Source organism: Equus quagga, chromosome 4, assembly GCF_021613505.1.
Source record: "Equus quagga isolate Etosha38 chromosome 4, UCLA_HA_Equagga_1.0, whole genome shotgun sequence".
Taxonomy (NCBI): Eukaryota; Metazoa; Chordata; class Mammalia; order Perissodactyla; family Equidae; genus Equus; species Equus quagga.
The window spans coordinates 41,420,867-41,434,951 of NC_060270.1; positions in this window are offsets into that span (position 1 = coordinate 41,420,867).

A 14,085-nucleotide genomic window follows, 5' to 3' on the forward strand; every position below is an offset into this window, starting at 1 on the left:
CTATTTTTAACTGGTTTTAAAGAATTTTTTTTAAAGATTAGCCCTGAGCTAACATCTGCCACCAATCCTCCTGTTTTTGTGGAGGAAGATTGGCCCTGAGCTAATATCTGTATCCATCTTCTTCTGTTTTATATATGTGGGATGCCTGCCATAGCATGGCTTGGTAAGTGGTGCATAGGTCCTCGCCTGGGATCTGAACAGGCGAACCTCAGCCACTAAAGCAGAACATGTGAACTTAACCGCTGTGCCACCAGGTGGGCCCCTTCAAGAATATTTTTAAGGATAATATTTTGTAACATGTGAAAATTATATGAAGTGCACATTTCAGTGACTAAGTTTTATTGGAACACAGCCAAGCTTATTAATTTATGGCTGCTGTTGCTCTGTAAGCACAGAGTTGAGTAGTTATGACAGAGACCATGTGGCACGCAAAGCTGCAGAACACACTTACTGTTGGTCCCCTTACAGAAAGCGTTTACCTACCCTGAGATGATGCATGTAACACATCTAGCACAGTGCACTGAGTATTCTATGCTAACTGTTGCCCTCGTAATTATAGCTTTCACTGTAGATATGTATCAAAACCCCAAAATATTTCTATTTCCACTCTGTGGAAATATGTTATGTTGTGTTTAATAAAGCTGATGAGTTATAAAATATGTTATACTTTGGCAATAATTAAATTTTGGAGAGATGCTATTTGTGTTTATAATACACAGTAATCCATTTAAATCAATTTGCCATTTAAATGCATAGTAATTCATATGTACTAACTTAAATATATTTTATGTATTTTTAAAATTTTTTTACTTTTTGAGGAAGATTAGCCCTGAGCTAACATCTGCTGCCAATCCTCAATCCTCTTTTTGCTGAGGAAGACTGGCCCTGAGCTAGCATCCGTGCCGATCTTCCTCTACTTTATATGTGGAACGCCTACCACAGCATGGCTTGACAAGCAGTGCCATGTCCGCACCCAGGATCCTAACCGGCGAACCCTGGGCCAGCGAATCGGAATGTGCACACTTAACTGATGCACCACCAGGCCAGCCCAAATTTGATGTATTAATATCTCCCATCAATACTATCTCCAATATCTCCCATGCATGTAGAAATAAGACATATTTGGATTGAAAAAGAGTAAAATATTTGTCCCACTAGTTCAGAGTTCATCAGAAAACAAAACAGTTCAACAGGGTTAATGAGGACCACACCCCCAGCCTTCAAGAAGGCCTGAGATGCTTTGACCATCTCCTACCACAGAGACCACACTGGAGTGCAGGGAATCTTCGGTCTGACAGCACAAAGAAGACAGCTTGAGAAGAATACTGGAAAGTCATTCTTAGATGTTTTTGCCTAAAGTAAGGGTTTTGCTTCATTTGATCATTTGGAAATATGTTAGAAACAGATCATTCATTCATTTGTAATTTCAGGTCAGCTTGTTCTCTTGATGTGTCATTAAACACATTGCTTTATTTATTAATAAACCATTGAAATCAACTTCAAATGAAATGAATTTCAGAGCCCGTCTGATATGTCAGGATTAATCACATGTTAGTGCAGATAAAAGAGCACACTTAAGCCTTTCATAAATGTCAATCAGCAAAAAAAATGTAATAGGGCACTGGGGTCATTGACCCTAAAGTATTGACTTGCTGGAGGAAGAGACTGTTGAGAAAGGAAACCTATTCAGCATTCTACGAGAACAATGTGGGGGATTGCGCATCCTCAGTGATGTTTCCTTTGAGGTAGGACTTATATTGTGGCAGCTTGTTTTCTTCCATTCTTCATATTTAGGAAAACTGGTAGAAAATACATTAAAAGAAAAATACGAATCTGCTTTACAAAATATAAAATATCTGAGCGTTGGTGGGGTTTCTTTGCATTAATATTCCTTCTCTGTAACCTAACATGTTTTCTCCAAACTCTTGTCTCGTTTTTAGCTCATTAACATAAAGCCTACATTAATGCTACTGATAGCTAGTCAGATTTTAAAAAAACAACCCAAGGTTATTGCCTATGCGCCAATTCTCAAGGGCGTAGCATACCAAAACAATCAATGCTTGCCATTTTCCTGCCTGAGCCAGTGTATTCCGTATGTCAACCTAAAAATAAGGTATTGAAGTAACATGTATGTAAACTTATCTAGTCCACAGCAGATGCTTAGTGATTGATTCAGAATCCAGATCTATAAAAAATAGGCGCCCTTTCTGAAATCCTTTGTAATCTTCAAGCATCAAGAATTTCCTCTGTAAACCCAGTGCAACGCTTAGTTTTGCCTCACAGGGTCGCTGGTCTTCCATTCTTGTAACGCTGCACCAGCATGCATATAAGGCTGCACGCTCCATTTTTCACCAGCTCTGTCAGCACTCAGATCGTGGAATTCCATCAGTCATTACAAACTGTTATTGATCTTGTCCTCTGTCTCAGCCTTTGTCAAGTTCAGAGTTGAAAAAACATTGCAATTGTTATTAATTCAAGCTAGGAAACAAATTCAGAGGATTATCATCTGTTAAGAAGAATGATACAAAAATTTGTGTACCTTTAGAATTATTTTATTTCAGGTTGCAAAATATATGACATTAGTAATTATGAACATCAAATTTCAATGTAAACATTTTTGTATGGTTATGTGTATGTATAAAGAGTCATAAGTACCGTCCTCTGTTTACTGAAATTCCAAAAATAGTAACACTCATGCAAGCACTACTGAGATAAAGGATCAATATCTGGAGACTGGAGGTTTTCACCAATAGAAATATGATCACTCAGATTCATACATCTGTTTGCCATTAGAATAGTAAAAGATCTGGTAACCATTTCAAATAATATGACCTAGATATACAAAGAGGCAAATGAAATCATATTTGGTCTTAGCTCGTACTTTTATAACACGCTAGTAAGTTTGTTATAGTATTAATGAAGTAATCCTGAAAGGACAAAAAAGGAAATAAAAGGAGATGAAATCCTAGATGCTCTGTGGATTTTATGTCTTTACTGTTGTTTCACTTTAAAAATCTCCACTCATTTGATACATGTCTTGTGAGAAATCATAACACGAGTGAAAAAGGTCGACATGTAATTGATTGGTGCTGTACAGTGGCAGCACGCCACCTTGAGTCGCTTTGGGGTAAGTCATGGGCTTCCCACTGACCTAGGTTGGTGCCAAAACCATGGGTGGGGCTGTTACACAGCCCAAGGAGCAACACTGAGCTGAGTCCAAGGTTCTTCACTGTATTGCTTTTTTAGAACTCTTGAAACCGTTTTGGAAAAGGAAGAATTTCATCTGCCGTATGATAATAATGACTAAAAATTGCTGATCTTTTAATATGTGCTATCATAGGAAATGTGCTTCATATAAAATATTTTCCATGTATTACACACCACATCCCCCTGAGGGTTTTACCTAAGGGGCCCAGAGATTCAGCAAGGTCTCCAACATCACACAGTTGTGGACAGAGTCAGGATTTGAAATCAGGGCTGTCAGACCCTACCTAGCATGCTCTTGCTGCTTCCTAAGATACCGTTTCCTTTCCACTTCCTCTACTCTTCTAGTACTTTAAAAATAATAATTTTAATTTTTATTGTGTATATACATATGTATTTTAAATCAAAAGATACAGAAAGATATACACAAATAAGTCTCCCTCCTACCAGTGTCCCCAGCTGACCAGTTCTCTTCGGGAATGTTCTATGCATCTACAAGTAATTATGTAGATGTGTCCCCCTCCTCAATTGTTTTGAAATACACAGTAACTCGCACTATGCTAGTGAGTTTTAAAAAGTATTCTCTTTGGGGGGGCCAGCCCAGTGGCGTAACGGTGAAGTTCACGTACTTCTCTACAGCTGCCAAGAGTTCCCAAGTTCGGATCCCAGGTACAGACCTCCATGTGACTCATCGAGCCATGTTGTGGCGGCATCCCATATACAAAGTAGAGGAAGATGGGCACAGATGTTAGCTCAGGGACCATCTTCCTCACAAAAGAAAATGTATTTTCTTTGGGGCTGGCCCTGTGGCTGAGTGGTTAAGTTTGTGAGCTCCACTTGTGCGGCCTGGGGTTTGCCGGTTAGGATCCTGGGCGTGGACCCACACACAGCTCATCAAGCCATGCTGTGGTTGCATCTCACGTAGAAGAACTAGAATGACCTGCAACTAGGATATGCAACTATGTACTGGGGCTTTGGGGGGATAAAAAAAAGAAGATTGGCAACAGATGTTAGCTCAGGGCCCATCTTCCTCACCAAAAAAGCATACTTTAAAAAAAATACATTCTCTTTAGAAATTAATTTTAAGATGTCTACTTTTGACCATTTTTATTTTAAAATTTGAGTAGTCTATAGACACAGCTAGAAACTGAACCAACGCAAAAGAATGAAAAGCAAGTCCCTCCCCCCAAACCTCGAAATTCCTCAGTTCCTCCCCCCAAATATCAGCCACTACTACCAATTTCTTTTGTAACCTTCCAGAGATAGTCTTTTCAAATAAAAACAGATATTTGTATCCCTTCCGCCTACTATATTTTTTGTTTGTTTTCTTACGTAAGTGGTAGCATACTGAACACACTGTTTTGCACCTGGGTTTTTTCACTTGACCATAAGCTCTTGGAGAGCCTTCCATGTCAGTAAGTATAGTTCTATCTAATTCGTTTTTAACATCAGACAGAATTCCATTATATGTATATACCATAATTCATTTCACTAGTTCTCTATACATGGACATTTAAGTTGTTTCTAGTCTTTTGCTAGTACAAAGAATGCTGTAACGACTATTCTTTTCTGTGTGTATATGTGAGAGAGTTTTTATGCAGCATGAATTCCCAGAAGTGGAATTGCTGGGTCACGAGGTATGCACATTTATTTCAATGGTCATTGGCAAATTACACAGAGGTTGTACAACTTACATTCCCCCACTAATATGTTAGAGAGTACACTTTTTCCTCCAAACCTCACCAGCACAGAAATTTATCAAACTTCTGTCAAGATGGAGTTTTTATATAAGATGTTTCATTTGTTCATGAGTTGTTTAGATAGAGTCCCTGATTTTACTGACTGCACCATTAATGGTGCACCAGATCCAGGAGGACATTTTGGGAGCTCTAGACTGGCTAACAAAAGCAAGCTGAACCTTTGATCAGCTAATTTGTTGAACACCTACTCTAGGCCAGGCACTGGAAATACAAGGAGAAATAAGCCATAGTTCCACTCAAGGACTATAATAGGTCCCACATTATGTGAAAATGGCTGCTAACACATTCCAGTTGCTAATTGGAGAATGGATCTCAAACGCTCACTTAGTCTTAGGCATCCACCAAAACTTGAGAAGATGTGGGTGGTGGTTGTGCAATCCTTCCTTTTAAAGTCTTTTATCGGGGCTGGCCCCGTGGCCGAGTGGTTAAGTTCGCGTGCTCCACTGCAGGCAGCCCAGTGTTTCGTTGGTTTGAATCCTGGGCATGGACATGGCACTGCTCATCAAACCACGCTGAGGCAGCATCCCACATGCCACAACTAGAAGGACCTACAACGAAGAACATACAACTGTGTACCGGGGGGCTTTGGGGAGAAAAAGGAAAAAGAATTTAAAAACATCTTTAAAAAAAAAACAAAGTCTTTTATCTCCACTGTGCCATATGAATAAAACAGTTGCAAACAAAAGGGAAAGTGCCTACCATACCCAATAGGTGATACTCACATTGCATTTGCAGTATGCGCTATATCTCTATCCAGGGAGCAGGTTATAGGGTTTGTTTTGTTTTGCTGGTAAGTGGGAAGAAGGTGTTTCTTTTGTCTTATTTTTTTGGGGAGGGCAGAGAGGGGACATCAAAGTTCTTTAGAAAAAAATATGAGAAACAGATGAATTAACAATTACGAAACCATCAGTCTTTACAGATGATTCAAATAATTGCCATCTTCCAGCTCTACCTAAAGTGACTATAAGAAAGCCTATATTTAAACTTACCATTGTGTTTGTTGATTTCTGATAAAGATGTCAAAAAGTGTTCATAATCCCAATGGAAAAACCCAATCATTGAAGAATTTGAGCATTAAGTTAGGTCATAATTAGTTTGCTGCATGTAATCAATCCTATGAGGTATGATTCTTGAGTCTAGCCTCTCTTTCTTACCTCTCCCATAACCTCATATAGCTTATATAGAATTATAGTATGCTACTACTGACAAGCTTTGATAAACTCACACAGGGATTAAAAAGCTTCTGATTTTACTTCTTGTACCATCTGCAGTGCACCAAATTCAGGAGTACGTTTTTGGGGCTCTAGACTCTGAATGACAAAAGCAAGCAGAATAATTTACGAGCTGAACCTTTGATCACTTCATATCGTTATGTCAGCTGTTAGAAGCATCAAAGTCATTCCCACTGTGCCAACTGGCCTATAGTAAGAAACACAGAGATAGCAATGCTCCGGGAACCTTTTTGGTGTCTATCCTCTGGGACATGTGAACACAGAGATTCTGAAGCATTCAACACATATCTCTTCTGAAAGTTTCCTGAGTAACAGTTGACAGTAACATTTGTGATTACAATTACTAGTTTTTCCCAAGAAGCCTTATTTAAAAAACTTTACATAAAATTGCTCTACTTCATCTCATCGTTATGATCATAATCACAAGTATTAACTAATATTTATTGAACTATTTTTATTGCAACCTCCTGACCCTGAGGAACAACAGGAATAAGGCAAAGAAAACCAGAAAAATACATATACTTTGACAAGCATATAGCACAGATAAGGATTAAAAGCGAACACAGAGAAATGAAAATGGTTGTACATGACTAGTAGAGTTATGTGTGCATTTTGAAATGTTTTGTTTTGTGTCATAAATTTGTTTTGTTTTAAACATTATCGCTTTATAAAAAATGTAAAAGTTTACAGTAGGAAAATAATTTTACAATCCTAAATTGGGGTTTTAATCTCAGGTTAACATTTCAGTACATTGTGGTACATAATACATTTCCTTTGCTTGTACTATCTCTTTATCTAAATAAAGATATAGATAGAATCTATACAGATATAGATATAATTTTATATATAATTATAATATTTTAATATATAATTAATATAGTTACAAGTAATTTTATTTATATATGTAACAATATATTATGTAAGCACATATTCTGTCCTGAAACATGCATTTTTCACTTAGTATAATTTGGATAGGTTTCCACAATATTCTATGTAGATTTATCTAATTTTTAAAAAAATGATTGTTTAGAACAAGAGTCAGCAAACTATGACTTATGGGCCAGCCACTTTTTTTTTTAAATAAAGTTTTATTGGAACATCCTATGCTTTTTTGTTTCCATATTGTCTATGGATGTTTTTGTGCTACAACTGCTGAAGTGAGTAGTTGCAAAAGAGACTTTATGGCCCACAAACCTAAAATATTTATTATCAGGAATTTTATGAAACAGAAAGCCTTTATTCATTTATTTATTTATTCATTCATTCATTTATTCATTTATTTTATTTATTTATTTTTTAGATTGGCACCTGAGCTAACATCTGTTGCCAATCTCTTTTTCTTCTTCTTCTTCTCCCCAAAGCCCCCCAGTACATGGTTGTATATATTCTAGTTGTAGGTCCTTCTGGTTGTGTTATGTGGGTCACCACCACAGCATGGCTTGATGAGTGGTGCCGTGTCCGTGCCCAGGATCCAAACTGGTGAAACCCTGGGCTGCTGACGGGGAGCGTGCTAACTTAACTACTCGGCAACAGGGCAGCCCCAAGAAAGCCCTGTTAGACAATTTAAGCAATTGTCTATTGACTGACATTTTAAGTATTTCTAATTTCCTGCTGTTATAAATATTCATATAGATTAGGCAATAGTTTTATCTTGCCTTATAAATATATTGGATGCCTATGTCTTTGCATATTTGTGAATATTTATTGATGTATAGAAGTTTAAAAATTTTTCACCTTGACATTGATATTAATACTTCAATCTCTTCCTTTATGATTTTTGCCTTTAGTATCACGCATAAAAAAGGTGGATGGTTCACTTTTGTTAAAAACCCAACCCAGAGCTACCAGGAACTGGGGGGTTTTTCATTTTGTTTTGTTTTTTCCCCAGAAAATCTGAAATTCAGCTGTCTGCTGAATTCTCCAATACTTGGCTGGGCCTGCTCATTCTTTTTCCATTTCCATTCTTTTTCCATTCCCGTTCTTTTTCCATCAGGAAAACCGCTCAAAGCCAAAGCAGGAAGGGGATCCTGCTGCCCAGGTCTCAGCCACCCTGCTCTGATTCTGCTCCAGCTGCTGGCAACTGAGTTGATCTTCCCAGGCTCTGGCTGAACTCTTTTATCTTTCTGCTAACTCCAAATTCAGACTGGCACACTGAAGCGTGCTGACCTGGATCCTGCCTGGCCTGGCTCACCCTGCTCAGCCTTCCCATGAGCCTGCCTGTGCCCCTGGCTAGTCAGGCACAGCTGAAGTCTCAGGGTGCCAACTTCACTGGGCTTCCTGGACGCCATACTTGGCTCGTGCCTTCCACACTAGTCTCACACCCTTGGCTGCAACCTTTTAACTCTTAGCTTGCTTTCTTTGTTGTATGGTCACCAGCCCTGAAAGGCCAACAGAACCATTGCCAATTCAATCCCTCTTCAAAGTTCTCAGGGTGTGGAGTTTGTATGCATGTGTGTTTGTTACTCAAGAAAAAAAAATCCGTTAAGTAAGAAAAATCCAATTAGCCCTCTGAAAATAATGCTTCACACGTACTTCCAAATGCCGGAATTAAATCACAGCGTCCTTCAAACACCATCCAAGAAGAGATTTTCAGGGGCAGGGGAGAGAGGAGAGGAGGATGTGTCTACAGTAATGAAATTAGCTTTTACAATTAGCTATTTTTAATGAAAATAAATGATTCGGAAGAACTAGAGGATGATACTACCGCATAATAATTTATAGGACAATGTGGAATTTTCAAGAAACTTAAAAAAAATACTCTTTCTTGAAGTTTATGAGGATTTATTGTCACAAGTTGTTTTCTTGTTTTCCTGAGAATTCATTTTCTCCTAAACAGTACAGAATACCTTACAAAAAATAAATACATGGAGTAATTATTTTTAAAATGCAGGATTTCTTTTATCCTCTCTCTCTTTTGTCATTTATAACTCTCATTCTCTGAATCTTTCCAGAAAGAATTTCCAATTTTCTTTGAAGCCTGACAAACATAACTTCAAAACACCCTGGAATCTGTGTATAAGCATAGGGCCATTGCATTTTTTCCTGAGAGAATTTGGCTATTCTATTAAATTTTAAAGATGAGAGATAGAAAATGACAATCTCTTGTTATTTTACCTCCAAACTCCACCTTTCGTTTTCTTGCCTTTTCCTGACATCCAGTCAGACCCTGGATTCCCCCTAATCATCCCCAAAGATGGTGTATTAGTTTTCTATTGCCGCTGTAACGAAGTATCACAAAATTAATAGTTGAAAACAAGACAGATTTATTCTCTTGCACTTCTGAAGGTCAGGAGTCTAAAATTGGGTCTTAGGGGGAATAAATCAAGATGTCCACAGGGCTTCTGGAAGCTCAAAGGGAGAATCCATTCCTTGTCCTTCTCAGCTTCTGCAGGCTGCCTGCATTCCTTGGCTCATGGTTCCACATCACTCTGTCCTCTGCTTCTGTCAACATATCATCTCTAACTCTAACCCTCCTGCCTCTGTTTTATAAAAACCCTTGTGGTTATGTTGTGTCCACCCAGATAATCCAGGATAATCTCCCAAACTCAAGGTCCTAACCTTAATCACATCTGCAAAGTCCCTTTTGCCATGGAAGGTAACACATTCGCAGGTTCCAGAATTAGGACATGGACATCTTTTGGGAGACCATCATTCTGTCTACCACAAATGGAGTCCTAATCCGGTCATATACTTGATCTACTTTACAATTTTGCTTGATTAACACACTAACAGAAAAATACCATTAATATTTTCTGCCTTTAAAACTCAAGAATAAAGGCAATAGCTATGCCCATGACAAGAGACAAAAGAGGATATTAGGGCAAATGTAAGTTTGTAATGTTCTATTTCTGTAGTTACATAACCACACGACCTCTCTACTAGTTCTCCTCTCTCATTCCTTGGCTCCATTCATTCTTATATCTCCCATGCCTGGCCTTTAACTAGGATCTCCTTTGGGGCATTAGGAACTTCCTGTTCTAGGGTCAACAATATCCCCTATATCCTTGAACACAGTTTGACTTAAATACAGTTCACGCCTCACTATGATTAAAATCTGGTTTTCCTCCAACACTACTGTCACCTGCAGTGGAGGCCACTTCTCATCGTCTTTCCCTGCTGCTCACAAGGTAAGGAGGCATTGGTATATTTTGTTTCGTTGCTACTTCCCTACTTTTCCTCCAGTATTCCTCTCAACACCACATCTGTTTGGAAGGAAGCCCAAGCCATTCACTTACACTTCCCTTCCCCCTCCTTTCCTATCATAATCTGTGGAACTTCAGGATCCTCACCACTTTCCTTGATCATTTCAGGATCTCAGTCCTTCTCTCTACCTATGCACTGCCATTCACCTCACAGCCGCATGTGAACTTTCCAAGTCTGACCTCACAGTTCGTATCAGGACCAACATAATTCCATGACCTTCGTGCGCTTTCTCTCTGACAGCTGGATCCACTTAGCCGTCCTTCACTGATTCAGTCCTGACCTCCCTGATCAAAGGGCTTTGAAAAGCTCTTCATCACCATTCAGGAAGCTCGACATCGAATAGACCTTCTTGGAGTTGAACTCCTACCTTATTTTCCAGTTCTAGAACCTGGGCTTTGACTTGATATCAAGAATTTATGAAGAAATGTTCTCTTGTGTTTAAGTCCCTATGACAATGTCCTGTCCCCATAGGCCACCGTGGGTCCTGACCTCTCCCCTACAAAACTTCAGTCAAAGCTTGGGCTTTATCTGTGGCCAACTTTTCTGGTACCTAAAACCTGCCTCTGCATTGTCTCAACTCTCTGAATATAACCTGTGTCTAAATTCCAGCAGCCACGTTCACCTGAAGCCGACCGTTCACTTGGACTCTGAATTTTATTGGTTCACATGTTTCCTGACTACTATGTTCTGCCTGCTTGACTGGACATTCTTCCAATACCAACAGCTGGGTCTTTATCCCTGGCACCTGCTCACCCAAGTAGACTGGTCCAGCTTCACTTCAGTCTACCCAACCAAGCTGCAATGAGCTTTTCTGTGACTAGCTGTGAAATGAGATATGATTATACCCCGCTAGCTTTCCATCACTCTCTCACTCCTGTCAAACTGGATTTTTCTTCTCCGTTTGTTCTCCAGTCCCTTAGCATCTACCTTGCCCCACAGGCTCTCTACTTCTTTCTTGTCACTTGCTTCCCTCACTGCTCTAGGATATTCCAACAATTTTAGATTCTCTCTTGTCCTGGTTTCTCTGTTATAGTCTCTCTGCCAGTATTCCAAACTTGGTTAGTCCCTGGGGTAACCATTAGGACCATTTACAAAACTTCCAGTTCTCTTCTCTCCAGGTACCTGGTAGGGTCTCACTTCTCCACCCCCTCTGCTTTGGCCAACGAAATGTGAATAGTAATCATGAAGTCTCATTTCCAAGCAAAAGCTTTAAGACATTATCCTTTGCTATGTTCTCTTTTCTTTTGCCTCCATAACCAAGAACACCCTCTGAGTGAGGAAAGTGGCCCCAACTAACTTACAATGAGCATGTAGCAACAGAAGAAATAAATCTTTGTTGTTTTAAGACTTTAAGATGAGGGGGTTGTTTGTTTTTATAGCATAACCTAACCTATCCTGAGTGATCCTACCATCTATTTTCTTCACTCTTGCTCTCAGTCTAAAGTGGACCTGGTTGTTTTTTGCCTAAACAACATTCCTTTGAAAAACCACCTCTTCCCCACTTTTGGTCCACGTGATTCACAGCTTCAGGGGTGAGTGTATGACCCAGACCCAGGCATTCCAACTATCCCATCCTCTGGCCCCAGTAATTGATTAGTCCAGCAGTGGACACATTACCTAAGCTGGGCCAATTGTAATCTACACCAGGGTTTGTCTGGAAAAATTGGGAAAGAAGTGCCCTTTCTGTGTGGGCTTGCTAAAGCAGGTAGACTGTATTCCTGGAGCTGCCAGCTGCTGTCAGAAAGCAGAGTCAAACAATGGAGAGAAACATATTTTTCATGACATTGTTTGAGGCCCTGGATTTAGCCATGCCTTAAATCATTATGCTCTTTAGATTTTCCTGTTATGTAAGGCAATAAATTTCCTTCTTTCTTTAATCTAGTCTGAACTGGGATTTCTGTCACTTGCAAGTGAAAAAAGTGCTGACTAAAACAGCTGCGAAACATTAACAGAAACATCAGGAAACTATCGAATTTTTCCTTATACTTTTACGCTGTAGAATATCAACTGCATTCTCATGAGATCGGCAGTCCTTTGTTCAGCTTTATTTACTTCCTGTTATATTCCCCATAGTGCCTTTTCCAAACATTTTCTATTCTCCCTAATTCCTTTCCCACTGTTTAGGATGCGCTGGGCTTTCGGTTCCCTGAAATTAAATTCATCTGTCTTGGGCTTCCACTGCTTTAACTCCATTCCTATGTATTTTCATCTATCCATCTCTTTCCAAAGTTAACCACATCCCTGTTCCTCTGTCTGTGGCTTTTGTGTCCTGGTTTTCTTCTGGATCTCTGCCCACTCCTGTGTTTCCACTTCCTTCTACCGCAGCCTGGGAACAGCAATCCACAGTTTCTGCCTTTCTTTTCTGCCAGTGCAGATTCCTGGATATCTCCTCCATTCCTTTGGCTTTATCTGTCACCCTTAGGCAAATAGCTCTCAAATCTATATATTCCAGTTTTGGCCTGCTAGCCTTTTGCATTCACATGTCCCAATTAGAAATGTACCTCAAACTCAACATGTCCAAAAGTGAAATTATTCTGCTCTTCCAAAATTTAAACTCTGAGTTATTTTGGGCAATCTCAGTTACTTTCTTTAGTACTCTTGGGTCCAACTATGTCCTGTCAATTTCACCCTACAATGCCTCTCCAAATTATATCCTCCTTACTACAAACACAGCTACTAGTTCTGGCTTTTATTACCTGCTTCAGAGATTCATGAAATCATTGTCTCAGTTACCCTTGAATGATCAGGCTCCAGAAGGCCAAAAACAAAATGAAGTGAAAAAGACACAAATTGAAGTGAGTTTCAGGTTGCCACCTTTTGTCCAGGCACATACATCAGCTCAGGATGCTCAGTTGACTGCCAGAGATCCGTCATTCACAAGTTGAGGCTCAATATTTCCTATCCCCAATGATATCCTCGGTATACTTTGAAATAGTACATCTTATGCTCAACAACCATTGCTGCAAAATTCTTTTGTAGTCCTCATGGCCCCACTGAAATTTCAAACATGCTATTGCGAAAGGTTTCCAGAACTCATGCAAGATCACTGTTTTGTTAAAGAGTGTTCCCTCAGCCTTGTCCCAGACTCTTTGACCTTCTTGTTCTACTCCTATCCTGAACAGGCTTTTGTATCAGGGCCTAACAATACACAACATTGTACAAGCCTCAAATATAGATGTATAAATCTGTAATAATCAGCCCCAACAGCAGTAATCTACCTGGCCACCTGCCTCTCCCTTTCTCTTAGCTCGTTATCTTCAGACGATGGTTCCACTTCCTTTCCTGAAGCCCAGGATGGATTGCATTACCCGTCTTTAAAAGTTCAGTTGCTCAAACTAACTACAGAATCCAACCCATATTCCTTTGCCTGGTGCCTTAGTCCATTTGGGCTGCTGTAAGAAAACACCGTAAAAGTGGGTGGCTTATAAACAACAGAAATGTGTTTCTCATAGTTCTGGAAGCTGGGAAATCAAGATCAAGGTGTCGGCAGGGTTGGTTCTTCTGAGGCCTCTCTCCTTGCCTTGTAGATGGCCATCTTGGTCTTCCCTCTGTGCATGCATGCCTGTGTCCAAATTTCCTCAATCACATTGAGTTAGGGCCTACCTTAAAGAGCTCATTTTAGCTTAATCACTTCTTTAATGAACTCGTCAATATGCTGGTTTTTGAAAGGCAGATTTGACTTACAC